The 18,268-nt window shown below is 51.0% G+C and overlaps 1 non-coding gene across 1 annotated transcript; it reads right to left on the reverse strand.

The window, feature by feature from the left end:
- Positions 1-1,063: 1,063 nt before the first annotated feature.
- Positions 1,064-1,226, reverse strand: LOC144669230 (U1 spliceosomal RNA). The gene has a single exon (XR_013573646.1). It is a non-coding gene; the product is annotated as a U1 spliceosomal RNA (small nuclear RNA).
- Between the last annotated feature and the right edge of the window lie 17,042 nt (positions 1,227-18,268).

Consider the following 18,268-nt stretch of genomic DNA (forward strand, 5'->3'; position numbering starts at 1 on the left):
CCCTGAGATTTAATTTCCTCTCCGGGACCCTGGTTTTCGGTGGCTCCGGTTAACCAGTTCCTGTTGGACTGCGGGCCTGGAGTTTCAAAAAGAAAATCCTGGGGTTAAAGTAGCCCGGCCTTGCAATCCAAAACTTACATGTTAGCCTCCAGTGTGTGAGGAACAGGAGCCCCACAAGAGGAAATGAAAAGTCCTAAAGTGAAGCTGCCTAAAATCTTGTTATAATTCAGGGACAATGCGTGTATTTTGGGCTGTGCGATCATTCTGACGGTTAAACGGGATTCCCGGTGGTCATTTTACTGAGGGTTTAGATTTCTATCTGCCTTTCTCCAGTTTTCTTTCTGTTTATTTCTTCGCTTTGCGCTATTTAAGCCTTCAAGGAATAATCACAGGTGAATTGATGGACCCACAGCAGGGGAAGTGAGCTGCAGAAGGGGCAGGGAAAGACTTTACACATGAGGAGAGGGGGCAGGAGTTTCAGAAGGTAGGAGTGACAGAGGGGGCTGATCAAGGGGGAGGGAGGCTGCTGTTCGTTTCGGAGGGGGATAATTAGAATGAACATGGGGACAGGGTGCTTGTTCATGTTTGAAATAGTGAGGGGTCGCTGCTACATGTTTAAAATGGTGAATGCATATGAGTTAATAGCTGATATGAGTTTGTATTTATACAGACGTCCAGAGAGATAGGGGGTGGGGCGGTGCTGGGAGTGCGGGGACTGTTGTGATGGTGGGTTGGGTGTTAGATGGGGGTTGTTTGAGAGAGATTTTTGAGTGGGCAAACGCGGGGTTAAAAATGGCGCGAGTAATTTGGCGGCCACGAAACAAACGGTCTGGCGAAAATGATGCATAGATGGAATAATTGTCGGCTGATAATGACAGGGAGGAAAAGAATGGGGGTTGGATAATACTTGCGAGGAGGAAAGAAAAAGCTAAATAACCAGTCCAGTATAGATTTTGAAGAGCACACATTGGGGGTTATATATTTCTTTTTTCAGAAAAGGTTGCTGACAGGAAATAGAAGAGAAAATGAAAGATATGATGAAATCTATTTTTTGAATTGTGAATCGGGGAGAGCGCGAACGCAGTCCCCCACTACCACAAATTTTACAGTCGAGTATCCCGCATTTGGGGACATCGCAGGCATCAGCACACCCGAAGTGCAATGGGCTAGCATCGTCCTGGGAGAACCTTTTTTTTTTGCAAAAATATACTTTATTCATAAAATATCTTCAACCACATTCCAAACCATTTCAAAAACACCATTACAAGGGTACAATCCGGTTCAACTTTAACAAAATGTATCACCAGGTGCATCAGTACAAACAATATTACAATCATTTACAGGCTTTCACTTTGATCTGTACAGCCTGAGGGGCTCTAAACAGTTCCCAGTCTCTCGGTGCGCTGTGGTAGAAAGGTCTTAGACAGCGGCCCTTCCCCATTGCGCTTTTGCAGCAGCTGCCCCAAGCTTTAGTGCGTCCCTCAGCACGTAGTCCTCGGCCTTGGAATGTGCCAGTCCGCAACACTCGGTCGGGGACAACTCTTTGCGCTGGAAGACCAACAAGTTTCGGGCAGACCAAAGCGCGTCTTTCACCGAGTTGATGATCCTCCAGCTGCAGTTGATGTTTGTCTCGGTGTGTGTCGCTGGGAACAGCCCGTAGAGCACAGAGTCCTGTGTCACAGAACTGCTCGGGATGAACCTCGACAGCAACCACTGCATCTCTCTCCAGATCTTCTTTGCAAAGGCACCAACTACAAGGATGTGAACAACGGTCTCATACCGACCACAGCCACCTCGAGGGCAACATGCCAAGGGGGTGAGACTCCTGACTTTGACAGTCTGCTCGGGGAACCATCCCACAGGGTCCACCCTCTCCTTTTCCCTCAGGGCCTCTAAGACGTTACGTGCTGACCACTGCCTGATGGACTTGTGGTCAAAGGTGTTTTTCTGCATAAATTTTTCCACCAGGGACAGGTGGTACGGCACGGTCCAACTACTTGGAGCGTTCCGCGGCAGCGTGGCCAGACCCATCCTTCGCAACACCGGGGACAGGTAGAACCTCAGCACGTAGTGACACTTGGTGTTTGCGTACTGAGGGTCTACGCACCGCTTGATGCAGCCACACACAAAGGTGGCCATCAGTATGAGGGCGATGTTGGGCACGTTTTTTTCCCCTTTATCTAGAGGCTTGTACATCGCGTCTCTGCGGACACGATCCATTTTCGACCTCCAGATAAAGCGGAAGATGGCTCGAGTGATCGCCACCACGCAGGAGTGTGGAATGGGCCAGACCTGCGCCACATACAGCAACAGCGAGAGTGCCTCACACCTGATGACCAGGTTCTTACCCGCAATGGAGAGGGAGCGTCGCTCCCACATGCCCAGTTTCCTTTTCACCATAGACACTCGCTCCTTCCAGTTTCTAACGCATGCCCTGGTCCCTCCGAACCATATCCCCAGCACCTTCAGGCCGTCAGCCCTGACAGTGAAGGGGACAAAGGATCGGTCAGCCCAGTTCCCAAAGAACATGGCCTCGCTCTTCCCACGATTTACCTTGGCTCCCGAGGCCAGTTCGAACTGGTCGCAAATGTGGATCAGTCTGCGCACCGACAGCGGATCCGAGCAGAAGACGACGACATCGTCCATGTACAGGGAGGCTTTTACCTGAGTGCCTCCACTGCCTGGGATCGTCACTCCTCTTATGCCCGGATCCTTCCTGATGGACTCGGCCAAGGGTTCTATGCAACACACGAAAAGAACAGGCGAGAGAGGTCAGCCCTGCCTGACTCCAGATTTAATCGGAAAGCTATCTGTTTCCCACCCATTGATTGAGACTGCGCTACTGATGTTAGTGTAGAGCAGTTGGATCCAATATCGAATTCCCTCCCCAAACCCCATTTTGGAAAGCACATCCACCACGTAGGTGTGCGATATTCTGTCAAAGGCCTTCTCCTGATCCAGGCTGATGAGGCAAATGTCCACACCCCTATCCTGCACATAGGCAATCGTATCCCTGAGCAGCGCCAGGCTGTCAGAGATCTTCCTGCCTGGCACAGTGCAGGTCTGGTCAGGGTGAATCACCAATTCCAGAGCGGATTTGACCCGGTTGGAGATGACCTTGGACAGAATCTTATAGTCCACATTCAACAGTGAAATGGGTCGCCAAATTCTAATTTCCTCCCTTTCTTCCTTGTGCTTGTAGATGAGGGTGATGATGCCTTTCCTCATGGATTCTGACATGCTGCCGGCCAGGAGCATACTCTCGTACACTTCTAGTAGGTCTGGGCCCTTCCAGTCCCACAGAGCCGAATACAACTCCACCGGCAAGCCGTCGCTTCTGGGGAGATTTACTCTTCTCGAAGGACTCAAGGGCCTAAGTCAGTTCGTCAGGAGTTCGCGGTTTGTCAAGCCTCTCCCGTGTACTGTCGACTAAGACCTCCGTGATAGAGGACAAGAAGGACTGGGAGGCCGTGCTGCCCGTGGGCTTCACGTCATACAATCCGGCATAAAACGATTTGCTGATCCTCAAAATGTCGGACTGCGCTGACTTTACTGAGCCGTCTTCTTCCTTCAGGCTGCTGATCACAGAGCTCTCTCTCTGTACCTTTTCGAAGAAGAAACGTGAGCACGTCTCATCCTGCTCCACGGAGCGCGCTCCGGAATGGAAGATGTTCTTGGAGGCAAAGGGCTAGGCTTGCTGGCTCTTCACCTCTTAGAGTTCCTCCTTGACATCGACCCCCACCGACTGCAGCCGGAGCAGATTCTGCATGTATTTCTGGAGTCGGGACATTTCCCTCTGTTCCTTTCTAGCTTTCTGGGTGCCTTTGACGATGAAAAACCTCTTGATGTTTCCCTTGATCGCTTCCCACCAATGTGTCAGGGACTCAAAGAGGGGTTTCATGGTTCTCCAACCTTTGTAATCCCTCTTGAGCTCCTCAATGTTCTCTGGGGTCAGCAGTTGCACGTTTAGCTTCCATGCCCCCCTGCCCACCCTCTGGTCTTCCTCTAAGTGACAGTCAACCAGTAGGAGGCAGTGGTCAGAGAACACCGGCTTGACATCGGTGGATCTGACTGCGAATGCGCGGGACACAAACAGTTAGTCTATCCTGAAACGGATGGACCCGTCTGGTCGCGACCGGGTGTATCTATGCTGTGCTCAGTCTGCAGGGTTGCTGAAGACGTCGTGCAGCTTGGCATCCTTAACTGTTTCCATCGGGGATCTGGACGTAGCGTCCAACCTTCTGTCGGCCCTGCCGGATCGTCCAGCCGCATCGATGTTGCAGTTGAAGTCACCGCCCACAATGACCGGCCTGGACGTCACCAACAGCAGTGGGAGCTGCTGAAAAACCGCCAGCCGGGCGGTCTTTTGTGCCGGGGAATACACGTTAATTAACCGGAGTGGAGCATTCTTGTACATTACTTTTGCTACGAGGAGGCACCCACCCATGACCTCCTTAACCTCGGAGACAGTGAAGTTGCCTCCCCGCAGCAGAATACCAAGGCCGGAGGAACGAGAGTCGTATCCGTCCGATCAGATCGATGGCCCGTATGATCACCACCGTGACCATTGTCTGTAGTAGCTGAGGTGCGGTATCGCACACTCCTGCAGAAACAACAGGTCAGCTTTGACCTTGGCAAGGTAATCCAAGGTCGCTACACATCGCGTAGTTGATTTAATGCTATGCACATTTATGGATACCATCTTTACACCCATTTTAAAGCATTTAGTCTCTTACCAAACCTGTTGCCTCTGAGAGTCCCAGGCCTTTGGTCTGCTCCTGCATACCCATAGTGTTTACAAATTGCCTCACTTTGGATGGGCTGAGGAAACTGTCCTGAACATCCCCATTGGCAATGTTCTGCTCAGGTGGCATCTGGGGTTCGAGCAGAGAATGGGATTTGAAATGTCCTCTGTTGGAGAAGCTTCTCCAATCCTCTCCCTCTCTGGGGCGTTGCTACTCCCGGCTTCCCGGAGCTGGGGTGCGCTGAGCGCCTCACTGCTCCCAGATTCCTGGGGCTGGGATGCGCTGGCCTCTTCGGGTTGTGGGCAAAGTTGGGGTGCGCTGGTCTCCTCATTGTCTCCAATGTTCTGGAGCTCAGGTGTCTCGTCCTCCAACTCCCTAGAGCTTTGCCGCTTCTTCTGCAGGTGTCGCCCAGGCACTTCTTCGTCCGAAGAGCAGCTGCCCTTGTTATCCGTGTCGGATGGGAGACGCCTCTTGCCTCTTGTCTGGGAAGTGGCTTGGTCCCTTCTTCCTTTTGGCTCTCTTCACCAGCTGCCACTCCCCCTGCTGATTTTCCGCTGCTTCCTCCTCCTCCATTGATTCGCTCTCCTGAGGAGTGGGAGGTTCAGGGGGCAGTGCTGTTGATCGGTTGTCTGCTGCCTCAATCTTTTCCTCCACCTTGTCTCTCCCTGTGTCCTCCTTTGTCCCCTTGTTTTCACTGGGGGCCATGGTGGTTGGAGTGTTGCAAGTGTCCTTGGTAGTGGTGACTCGAAGCATTTCTGCTGCTTCCCCCTCTTTGGCTTTGGCTGCCTGTGCATAATTGAGGCAGCGTTTGGGGCAGGTCCTGTAGAGGTGAGCTGCCTCGCCACACAGGTTGCAGCTCTTAGTCTGTTTGCAATCCTTTGTCTGGTGCCCTTCCTGTTTGCAGTTCTTGCAGAGGGCGCCGATGCAGTTGGCCGCCACATGACCAGACTTGCCGCATGAGCAACAAAGTTTGGGTTGCCCAGCGTAAACAAAGTAGCCATGGCTTCTCCCGATAGCGAAGCTGGAAGGAGGGTGGAAGATGGTTCCCTTACCGTCGGGGTCTTGAGCGTGACCTTAACCTGGCGTTTGCATGTCCAAATCCTGAAGGCGTCTCTATCCTCGCTGGAGCTCCCAACTTTGTTGACGTACCTGGCGAGGAAGGTGAACACGTCGGCGACAGGGTCGTAGGGGTTACAGAGACGCACTGTCACCACATGGTCCCGTTGCAACGGCGGAGCAAAGAGCGGCTCCACCGTCAGGATCTTCATCTCCGGCTGGTCTCTGTTCTCCTCGAACACCTTCAGGAACGTGACGCAAGCTGCCACTCGCTTGAAAGTCACATCGAAATGTCCAGCGCTTGGGAAGTCTTGCAGGGAGTAGATCTCCTCCGCTTCAAATCCACACGCCTTCAACAGGATCCGCTTGATGAAGAAGGCCCGATCCATGGGTGCTCCTCCTTCGCTGTCCTTCACCGTGACCCGAACAGTGTTACGTACCCCATCATATGGGGCTCGACTGGTTATAGCCATCGCTTCACGACTACACTTTATCTTAGCCAAAAGGCCGAGTCAATCGAATGTTGGCCAACAAATCCCAAAATGAAGAGCTGGTACCGGCAAAAAATCTCATGTCAGTTTCGGCAGCTTTACCACAGCCACCAGTAGCTGCACAATACGCAGATAATATAGATTGGAACGGGCTGGTGCAACAGGCAGCAGGATATGAGGAACAACGGGAAGCAGGTTGGGAATCACCACCCCCATAACCCGTGGCCCCAATTAAGATAGAGCATGTGCCCCCGGTGTCCGGACAACCAGGCAGACCAGCTCAAGCGGCCGTACCGGCACAAAATGGGCAGCCGGCCCAGGCGCCAATACACGGACAGAGAGCTATAACGGGGGGTTCCTGGCGCAACTGAGAACCACGTATGTGTCCCTGTCACCTAGCGACACTATGAAGCTATTGGAAATAAATTACCCCAACTAAAACCTAGACACGGAATGAGTCGTTTTGGCAAAAATTGAGGGAAATAAGGCAATGCCACCGTCTCCATAACAGGGACGTTCGCGGGTTAGTCCGGATAAAACTACCTGAGGCGTTTTGGGGACGGCTGCGGCGAGCGTATCAGGACGGAACCTGGTGTAATGATATCGCTGCAGACCAGGCACAGCAGCAAGCTGATTTCCGAGCCTTTAGAGCAGAAATGGCACAAGTCTTAGGGCAAGCCCCAGTTAATTGGAATACAGTGACTGGAGTAAAACAAGAAAAGGGCGAGAGTGCCCATGAATATGGCAATTGGAAGTTTGAGGCATATTGTAACTACGGGGGTGTAGGTGCACTGGAGGTTCACTAGAGCTTTCCCCACCAGGGACTGCAACGCCACCACGGCCACAAAGATCCTCGCTTTTGAAGTAGTACCAAGGTGGGGAATCCCTTTACAGATAGATTCGGATCAAGGAGCGCATTTTACGGACAGTATTATGAAAAGGACGTGTGAGCTGCTCGGAGTAAAACAGAAATTTCACGTACCTTACCATCCACAAAGCTCAGGAATGGAAGAATGTATGAACCGCACGTTAAAAAATGCTATTGCAATGGCAAACACAGCAACTAGTAGGGGATGGGTGGATGTGCTCCCCCGCATATTGATGCGACTGAGGGCTACCCCCAACAGGACAACTGGTTTAACCCCTTATGAGTGGATGACCGGGAGGGCAATGCGCTTGCCAGAGGGCAGAGCCACCGGAAGTGAGGATATGGGACCCATCAGAGATAAAATTAAAAACGATATTAAGCAATTGGATGGACAGCTAAAGGAATTACAACAGGAAGTGAAGGACCAACAGGCTATCAGGGATTTAGAAGAGAGGACAAAAGGGGGACCCCCGTCACCACCGGCTGAGGTCGGAGACATGGTGTTTGTTCAAATCACCCCTAGCCAACCAGGTTTTGCCCCAAAATGGACTGGACCGTACGGAATTATTCACGTGCCTGCGTCGGTATGAAGGGAAAAGCTAGGTGGAAACACTGGTCGCAACTGAAAAGGTATGATGTAAGTAAGAAAGACTAAATTACCAGGCAGCGGGGGGAAAACGGGCAACGAGCAGTCCGTACTGTGTTAGCCAAGTGGTTTAGGATTCATTCCCGATCTGGAGGACTGGCCATCTGAAAGACAAAAGGGGGAATCCTCAACTACGGGCAGGGTCACCGTGGGCTGTGCACAAGGAGGGACGTAAAGGAGAAAGCTGCCTCTTATATCCAACCTAAACCCTGGTGATCACCAGCAGTGTGCTTCATTACAGAAATAACAATAACCGGGTAACCTCCACGCCAAGATGGAAAAAAGCTGGGTGTCCATGATCATTACCAGGGCCCTGGCTATCGCAGCCACCGGCATACAGAATGTAAACCGTGAAGCAGTGGCCGGTATGGGCTTATACTACAAGAATGTCAGCGACGGATATTGCGTGAAAGGTGTGAATGTCACAACGGAAAGGTCAATGCTCTTCAAGTGTGGCACCGGGCTTACGCAACTATCCATTGGAACGAGCGATGGTGAGAGCCTAGGGCAGAGCTCGCATTCGGGAACGGAACTCCGATGGAAAAATGAGGGTCCACTATGCTTCCAGATCAGCGATGGTTCGGACGGACCCTGGACATGTGCGAAGGGGGCACAGGTCCAGATACAGTGTGTGAGAGATTTTTCGCAATTTACCTTCACAAGGAGGACTTGGGAATGACAGATACCTGGCATTGGATCTTGAGGGCCAAACACGGAGAGTTGACTGCAACGGCGGATCCCCGGACCGACACCACCCCGCTATCACAGGACGCGACGACACCAAAGAGACTATCTTGCCCAGACATGACCCCTGGGCCACAGAATGGACTGCTACTGTATACGGACGGTGAACTCTTGTATGATAATTTTAAACATGAAATTGTACAAGTAATTGTGAACCTGGCAGGTATGCGACTGCCTGAGTATTGCAGTAACCAAGCACCTCTACGAAAACTATACAAATTACTGAGTAAGGCTGTGATTAATCAGGCGGCCGACGCCACGGGTGCCACTAGATTCAGGGGACATCCTGCTTTCCACCGCCAGAAGAGAGAGTTAGTGTGGAAGAATAAAATACATCTACAGGTCAACTAAGGGTTAAACAGTTAGCACCATCGTGGAATACTACAGCACTGTTCCCTCTCTCGTTAGCACCATCGTGGAATACTACAGCACTGTTCCCTCTCTCGTTAGCACCATAGTGGAACACTACAGCACAGTTCCCTCTTTTGTTCTAGCAGGTACACCTGCAGCTGCCAGCTAATTGAGCAGGAGGGGAGAAAGGGAGTGTCATGGGCAGGCTTCCTGGAGTCATTAAGACGGGGCTGGGATGTCTGCCCCCAACACAAGGAGACAGGATCAAGCAATGGTCATCTGTTCTCTAGAGTGTACACTGCCTAGCACTAAAGATAAGGTCAAGCATGGTTATCTATTCTCTGTCTCACTTTTTATTAGTACGTGAGCTTCCCCTAATATCCTGTATAGTCATAAACTTAGAATAGACTAATTGTGTGACAATGATTCTCAATGTAATTGATCATTGAAAGTTAGACAGTCTTATCACCTTCAAGCTCTTTGATATGTACAACCTCTACTATAAATATGTGTGTGCTCTGATGCTTCCTCAGAGTGTGCTTGTATGTTACTGGGCTCTCCGTGATATCACGATTAATAAAGGCTTCCGAGACAAACCTCCTGGGTCTGAGTGTTCACTCCGATTTCCGCGACAGTTAGTTAACAATGTACTGACAGGGGTGAACACAGGGACTTCCCTGGTAAACTCTCTCGACATTCAAGGAATCAACTCCAAGGTCACGAATCTTAAAGGGATCATGAGGCAGCTTGCTCATAAGAGTAGCGAGGGGTGGTGAAACGGCAGCGGCCCTAGGGGGCAAGAGTGTGGCATCTGTATTGGAAAGCGTACACGTTATAGAGACCCATGCTAAAGCCACCAGCCAATTAACAGAAAGGGAGGAACGACAAGAGGGCAGCACCTAAAAAAGCCAGCTTACGGCCAGTGGCTGATCGGGCAATTAAGACACAATCTGGGCCAGATCCAAAGGGGGGAGGTACCGGGCTGGATCAACAGTGCCCGGTTGTGGGGGATGGCCAAGAACCCAGGCATCATCGACGCATGTACATTGAAAGGAGTGACCAGGGTGTATGCGGTGATTCAGAAGTGCACCTCAAACCAAATGAACGTGATAGGTATGGGCAATCCCCTCAGTCACAGCAGACACGGGCCCACACCCTCAGTACCGAGTGGAGAACATTGGGTTAATCCGAGACAATGACTCCCTCCGGTACTACCCCATAGATATGCATGCCATACGCAAGAATGAGGGCATACACAGGGTATCACTGAGCGGGTGCAGGAGGAAAGGTAGCCTCAATTTGCTCCCATCCAGTTGGAACGGGGGTGGTGCTGGACAAATGTGGGTACAACCGAACGGAGGGTTGTATATTAGAAATTACCCACAGAGGAAACCATCACACCCGCTCAGGATACAAGGGAACCCCGGCTCCCAGTTACTATCAGACACAGCGTGAATAATGTACGTCCAACAAAGGGGTCAGGTCTCAGTCAACGCCTCCGACACACTCCACCATACCCTGGAACACTATGACGAACCTAAGCAGGCCCCAATTCCCCACCTTCCCAAAAGTCTGACAAAGTTTGAAGGTGACTTACGAAAGGTGAGGAATCAGCATTACGTGTTACAGGCGGTGTTTAAAAGGCTAATCAATGATACGGAAGAGCACTTGAGAGATCAAGGGGAATGTCCCCCCACCCACTCAGGGAATGGCTCAGGGAATCCCCCCCCCCACCACACAGGTAGCTCTCAGCGATTGCGAGCGAGCATCACGCTGCCCGGGCCTTAATTGGCCCACCCACATAAAATGGCAACTCGCCCTCGATTGGGGGCGTCAATTGGGTTCACGCCGGCCCCTGCACAACTCCCCCCCCCACCCCCGACAGGGGGGAAGATTCAGCCCATGAATATATTTCAATCTGCGTCACTCGGCAGTGAGAGAAAAGCTGAAAGGATCAATGATATCCTCAGGCTCGGTGTTCATACTTGAATTGTTGGCCTTTGTGTCATCGCATATCACATTGAGACAAAATGCTTTATAGTAAGGTTGATATAAATTGGAACTATTTCTTCCCTTCTATCACTTTACAGATAAACTGCTTTATGCAATGTGCTGCTGACAGTGGAGAATGGCCTTGGCTGACCTCTTTCTCCGGACATGCTTATTCGTACTGTCCACTTTAACCGGCTTCTCGTGGAACCCGCTCAACAGCTACTACCCGGCAAAATAGACGTGGCTGACTTCTTACCTTCCCACTAACTTCCTCATTTTTAAATTAATCCACTGGCCGTCGACATTTTGTTCAAATCGATGGGATTTTACTTTGTCCGAAAGCCTTGCAGATCCGACTAATAATAATGGATCTTTCTAATGGTGATCAGAGAAACAATGAGCGGGACATCCATCGATGTTTGTCCCCCTGTTGGAGCCACTGTCCTGGGTCATGGGAGAAACTCCGTTTCCTGACCACTGTTTCCATCCCTGGCATCTGTCGAAATCTGAGCTCCTTTATTGACAAGAAATCTTGACCCCAAGATGAGCTTCTGAACACTGAGCTGGACCCGGATTTTCCTCCACTCGTTTCTTTCCGCCCACCCAGCCTTTTTCCAGCTCCCACAAACTCTAATTTTCCTAATGACGGTTTTCCTTTCATTCCCCAATAGCTTGTGACTCCAGCCCCCTCCCCGCCGCCGCCGCCCACCAACTTGCTCCCCCCCCTCCCCCACCCCCCAGTCTCCCGCCCCGGAGTTCTCTCTCCCCCCCCACCACACCCCCGTCTTCCCCTCCGAGCTCTCTTCCCCCAACCCCGAGCTCCCCTTCCCAGCCCCCTGCGCTCCCTCTCTCCCTCCACCCCCCAGAGTTCTCCTCCCCCCCCGCGCCGAGCTCTCTCTCCCCCCCGCCAACCACACCCCCCCCGAGCTCCCCTTCCCCCCGCCCCACCCAAGATCCCCTCCCCTCCACCCGAGCTCCCCTCCTCCCACACCCCCCAACAAGCTCCCCTCTTCCCACAACCCCCCGATCTCTCCACCCCCCCGCCCCCTTCCCCCCGAGCTCACTCTCTCTCCTCCCCCCGCAGAGCTCTCTCTCCCCCTCCGAGCTCCCCTTCCCCCCCCAGCTCTCCTCCTCCCCCTACCCCCTGAGCTCCCCCTCCTCCCCTCCTCCTCTCCCCCGAGCTCTCCCCTCCCCCGCTCCCTCCTCCCCCCCAGCACTTCGCCACGCCCCCCCGAGCTCCCCTCCTCCCTCCCAGCTCCCCTCCTCCCCCTCCAGCTGTACCCCCCACCCGAGCTCCCCTTCTCCCCCACCAGCTCTCCCCACCCCCAGCTCCCCTCCTCTCCAGCTTTCTCCCTCCCCCCCAGCTCTCTCTCCCTCCCAGCTCTCTCTCTCTCCGCTCCCCCCAGCCCTCTCTCACCCCCCCAGCTCTCTTCCCCCCCCCCAGCTCTCTTCCCCCCACACCCCGAGTTCTCTCTCTCCCCCCACCCCCACCCCGAGTTCTCTCTCTCTTCCCCCCTCCCCGAGTTCTCTCTCTCTTCCCCCCCTCCCCCCGAGTTCTCTCACTCTTCCCCCCCCTCCCCCCCGAGTTCTCTCTCTCTTCCCCCCCCTCCCCGAGTTCTCTCTCTCTTCCCCCCCCTCCCCCCGAGTTCTCTCTCTCTCCCCCCCAACCCCCGAGTTCTCTCTCTCTTCCCCCCCCTCCCCCCGAGTTCTCTCTCTCTCCCCCCCAACCCCCGAGTTCTCTCACTCTTCCCCCCCCTCCCCCCCGAGTTCTCTCTCTCTTCCCCCCCCTCCCCGAGTTCTCTCTCTCTTCCCCCCCCTCCCCCCGAGTTCTCTCCCCTCCCCCCCCACTGCCCCGAGTTCTCTCCCCTCCCCCCCCACTCCCCCGAGTTCGCTCCCCTCCCCCCCCACTCCCCCGAGTTCTCTCCCCTCCCCCCCCACTCCCCCGAGTTCGCTCCCCTCCCCCCCCACCCCCCCGAGTTCGCTCCCCTCCCCCCCCACTCCCCCGAGTTCGCTCCCCTCCCCCCCCACCCCCCCGAGTTCGCTCCCCTCCCCCCCCACCTCCCCGAGTTCTCTCCCCTCCCCCCCCACCCCCCCGAGTTCTCTCCCCTCCCCCCCCACCCCCCCGAGTTCTCTCCCCTCCCCCCCCACCCCTCCGAGTTCTCTCCGCTCCTCCGCTATTTCTATATTTTGCCCTCGGTCCTTTTCTCTCCCGTTTGATTCTCGATCGCCGCGCGCGCCATTCAGTTTACCGCCAAAACCAACCGCCGCCTCCCGATCCCCGGCAACGGCCGCGTGACCCGGCTCAAACCTCGCGAGAGGGCCCCGGAGCGGCATCACGTGACAATGGGTATTTAAGGCGCCGCCGGAGCCCCTGTCTCTCCAGCGGGCAGGGTTTGGGAATTTATGTCTTTGGGAACTCTCATTGGGGGGAAACTCTCAGGGAGGGAAAAACGGGCCGAATGGGCTTTAGTCCGATGAGGCTGTGTGGAGAGCTCGGGCTCGGCCACTGACATTAACACTCGATGTCCGGCTCTCTCCGCTCTTTCCAAAGCTTCTTGTGACATTCAGGCTTTTTCTTCTCTTTCCATCCGGATGAAGCAAATGTGGCTGCAACAAAACAAGGCCAATGCGGTCAGACATTGTGGAGAATGTACTGCCTGGAAAGATGCTGGAAGCCCATGCAATGATTTCCCTAAAGGAATTGGACATCAGCTTGAATAGGAACAATGGCTGGGGTTGGGGGGAGAGCAGAGGAATGGGATCAATTGGATCTTTTAAAGAGCCAGCACAGCCTCAATGGTCGAATAGCTGCCTTTTTTAATGTATGATTTTAGACACTGAAGAATCAATGGGAATCTGCATTGGTGCAAGAATTCATCACATTAATCCTCATTAATTTAGCATTTAATTAGTTCCCTGATTCAAGAAGCTGCTGATCATTTCCAGAGAGTATTTATATTTTCCTGATGCTCTGGACATTGGTGAGAAGTTGTGTAAACATCAACAGCTTGTGTTTTTGTGCAGGCTCTCCCCATAAAAGGATGCCCCAAACTGCTGAATTGTTTAAGTGCTGTCACTTATTGTAAAGAGTCAACACTAAAATGGAGGCCCTTTGGCAAAACTGTTCACTGATTTTAAACTCCTCAGGAGTTCCCTCCCACTCTGAACTGTTTCCACCTGCCTGTATTTCTCTATTCCCCTCAGGCTCCCCTTAAATGTTTGCAATCTGTTCTACTACTCTGTGGTAGTAAGTTTCATCAGAGTATGCAAGTATTTTCTCTTTAAAATCTTGATTTGATTTTAGTGGTTCTTGTATTCATTTAAGCAAATGTGGGACCCCTTTCCCTCAGCAGACTGTCACTGACAGCAATGAGTGTTCATCTGTCCTTGTCGTGTAATTGATCTCCCTATATTTTCTGAACATCAACTTGAATAGGCAAACAAAGCACCCCTCTCAACATCTTTTGCTTTTGGGGGATTTCTGATAGTACAGTGGACACGTGTTGGGGAGTAAGAAGCTGGGGGAAGTCTGGAGGGTATTAAATAATAAAAAGGTACATGTCTTTATTACATCATCTGATTTCTGGATTGTTTAAAAGAATGCAGTCTATTGCATTGAGCTAAAATGAATTGGTGCCAATATTCTACTCTTATTAGGAAGTGAAAACAATTTGGGTACAGTTTCCAGAGATGCTCAACTTGATTTCCAAACCATTAGTATTTTGGCTGTCAACACTGGCAGGGCACCTACAATCATGGCCCTTAAGGGTGTCAAAAATCAATTTCCAGACTTTGTAAACAAACATCCAGCTCTTGGTGCATGAATGGTTTCTTCAGAAGAGCCATTGCAAATCGTTGTAAAGCCTTTTTTATGGTGAAGGAGGGGCAACAAAAGAGAAGGGGCAGCATAGGACGTGAACATGTCCCAACACCGTGCCCTACCCTGCATAGAATGCAATGTACAGGTAACAAAATCACAAGGGCCTTGGTGAGATGTGCATTAGAATTGTATACCTCAACATAGGGGGTATATGTCATCTCTGCCACCTACTGCATGAAGACCAGCAGCTTATCACCTGTCCAGTTTGAAGGTGTTGACCAAAGTACGTTTATAGCACAGACTCTGAAATGGGGGGGCCTCTGGGACATCTCTGTAATGCCTGAGTCTGTGGGACAGGAGAGCAGGGAAACTGGTCACATTTGTCACCTCAGCAAAGTGGTAGCAAGATGTGGCCATTCAGTCTCACGAGGTCACTGGCTTACTTATGGTCCAGGCTACGTAACTAATGCCATCAATGTTGTGTTTCATTCTCAAATAGAAAAGCACCTCCAAAGGACTTTTACACCCAGAATATACATTGTGCGTGACAACACATGAGGTTTCGGTCAATGTGAAGGATGCTGGAAATTATGATGTGTTCCTTCCAAATTTCTCTTGATCTCATCTTCAAAACAAAATCATTTCAATGGATGGCTTGTGGTTGACCTAAGTTTAGCTCCTCTGCCATGGCTCTGACCTCCAGATGAGTGCTCCAAATGTTACCTGAGGTGTGCCAGTGACAAATTGTGTGTGCCTCTACAACAGGATTGGTCATTTACAGATTCTTTGGGATTTTAAAGGGGCCACTTTTGCTGCCTACACTAACCTGTAGAGGCTCTGCAGTATCTTTAGTTTGTGAATATGGGGATATTTGAAACCTACCGCATGCAGTATAAATTCATCATGCCAAAAAAAGGCCTGAGCTGCTTCATTTGAAGTGCTCGGTAGAACGCAGTTTACCTTGTTGTAGAAGGTGTTGAGCTTCTTGTGTTGTTGGAGCTGCACTCGTCCAACCAAGTGGAGAGCATTTCATCACACTCCTGACTGGTGTCACAGAATTCCCTACACCCATTAGCAATAATGCCGGTAGTTGCAAACGTGTTACAAGAAATTAACAGCGAGTTGTCAACCCCCTGATCTTTCCTTCTAGTAGTTGACCCAGGCTGCTTGGCTAAGCACTTTTATTTTTATTTATTTATTTTTTTGCAACAATTTTTATACCATTGGATGGGCAGGATATTCCATTGACAAGGTCATTTTTTAAAAAATTCATTTATGGGATGTGGGCTTCGCTGGCTGGGCCAGCATTTATTGCCCATCCCTGAAGGAGGAGGAGGAGGTGGTGGTGGTGGTGAGCTACCTTCTTGAACCACTGCAGTCCATGTGGTGAAGGTGTACCCATAGTGCTGTTAGGAAGGGAGTTCCAGGATTTTGACCCAGCTATGGTGAAGGAATAGCAATATATTTCCAAGCCAGGATAGTGAGTGGTTTGGAAGGGAACTTCTACGTGGTGGTTTTCTCATGTATCTGCTGCCCTTGTCCTTCTAGATGGTAGTAGTCGTGGGTTTGGAAGGTGCTGTCGAAGGAGCCTTGGCGAATTCCTGCAATGCATCTTGTAGATGGTACACGTTGCTACTGTGTGTTGATGGTTGAGGGAATGAATGTTTGTGGACAAGTGTAGCTTAAGCTCGATAGGACAACGTGCTCCTTCAGAGATCCAGCACTGATCTGATGGGTAGAATGTCCTCCAGTGCTGTAACCAATGATATTAGATACTCTGTCCATATCCTAGGCTTTCCCTGTCTATCATCCCAGCTGTGTATGATCTGATGGTGTTCCCTTCACAAGCCCCTGTCGAGGTGCTATGTGTTTGCCTTATTTCAATATTAACTGTGTGCAGTCTCTTTGACCTTATACTGTGACTGAGTGCTTGAGAAAGCAGTTCATACATCACCTTCCTCCCTCTTGAGACTTTGGCCTGCTCTGCAGAGCTCTTTCCATATCCAGAGTATTGATCTCAGTCAGACCTCCCACTCATACCATGCTAACTGGCACTAAGTCTCACTTTCTTATGCTGTGCTCAGCACTAAATTTCTTGGCGTTGTGGGTGTGTTTTCCATAGCCTGGCTCTTTCTTTTCCCAGGAAGCCTTCGTAAACGGCCTCAGCATACAATCTGGCAACGTGCTCTCTTTTCCCCAGCTGCTCTACAAAGGTGACAACTTTACACCCCTGGTGGCAGAAATGTTATTCTTGAATCTGCAGCCTTAGCTGAATGCAGCAATTTCTCAGTTGCAGGATCAACCTTGTGTACCTTTTTTTTTCCTGAGTGAGCTTGAGAATGAATGAAAATTTTTCAGAGCAAATGGATTTGCCATCCTCCTTCAAATTCCTCAGGAAGCGCACCCTTTTGTGAGCAGGGCTAGAAGGGGTGGAATGTACAGAAGAATGGGGAGAGAGCAGTCCCCTCGCGTGACTCAAGGGGTTCACACAGACTCGAGGGTCAAATGGCCTCCCTTTGCATTGTTACATTCCATGATGACTCCAAAGCAGGATGGTGTGTTACTCAGCAAGGCTTGCAGGCAATGCTATTGTGAACTGGGACAATCAAGATTGTCTGTCTGTACAATTTGTTGCAGCATCAACTACAGTTGTCATCTGAAGCTTCATATGGCAATGTTCATTTAGTGAAATGCTTCCTTAGAGTAGATCAGGCAGGCATCAATTTGCCCTAAAATCCTGGAGCTGTGTAAAGTCTGAACAAGTGCATGACCTAGATGTTAAGTGTTCTGAATGGGTGCATCACATTTACAACACTTGCATTTGGCAGGGCAGTGATGAGTTCATTTTTGTTTTAAAGAAAGGAAACATGGGCTAGGGCGAGTCCTGAGCTCTGGTAATTAGGACACAAGTGATGTGGTGGGCAGATGCTGATACTGGTCAGATGGAATATTGGAAGTGGAGATGGAGGTGAAATGGGTGCTGTGCCACCACCAATTTTAACATCATTTTAACTTCCCAGTGTTTAATGCAGTTTGTTCGTGTAATACAGGATTAAGTTTAAAAACAAACACTGGAATATGACCTTGGAAACTCAAAAAAAGCCCAAATTTTTAAAGAGCACTACTCTGGTTTGGTTTTCCCTTTTCTTTAACAGTAAGATATGGAGCTGTAACATGGGCCTTCTAAGCAGTGACTCTTGGCAGAATGTTTAGTGGCCAGTTTCTGCTGTGTGATTTCTAGCATTTCCAGCGACTTTCTGCCCTGGGGTTTCACCTCAGCATACGTATTGTGCACCTCTTGTGCACACTTCACAAGCTTGCTACTGCCAGGATTACTACTTTTGCTTTACTTTGCAAAGTAAGCTACACTTGACTGATCCTCTGCTCAGTGCTAATTTTGCTGTTTGGATGGCGCTGAATATGCTAAAGTTCATCCAGAGGCATCCAAGTCCATGATATTACCCTCGCTGCTTAAGCAACACTTGGCCATAGGCACATACCTGCTGCATAATCCATTTGGTCAGCATCAGCCCTGATAATTTTTGTGTGTTAAAT

The sequence above is a fragment of the Cetorhinus maximus genome, chromosome 28 (genome assembly GCF_964194155.1).
Source record: "Cetorhinus maximus chromosome 28, sCetMax3.hap1.1, whole genome shotgun sequence".
In the NCBI taxonomy this organism is placed as follows: domain Eukaryota; kingdom Metazoa; phylum Chordata; class Chondrichthyes; order Lamniformes; family Cetorhinidae; genus Cetorhinus; species Cetorhinus maximus.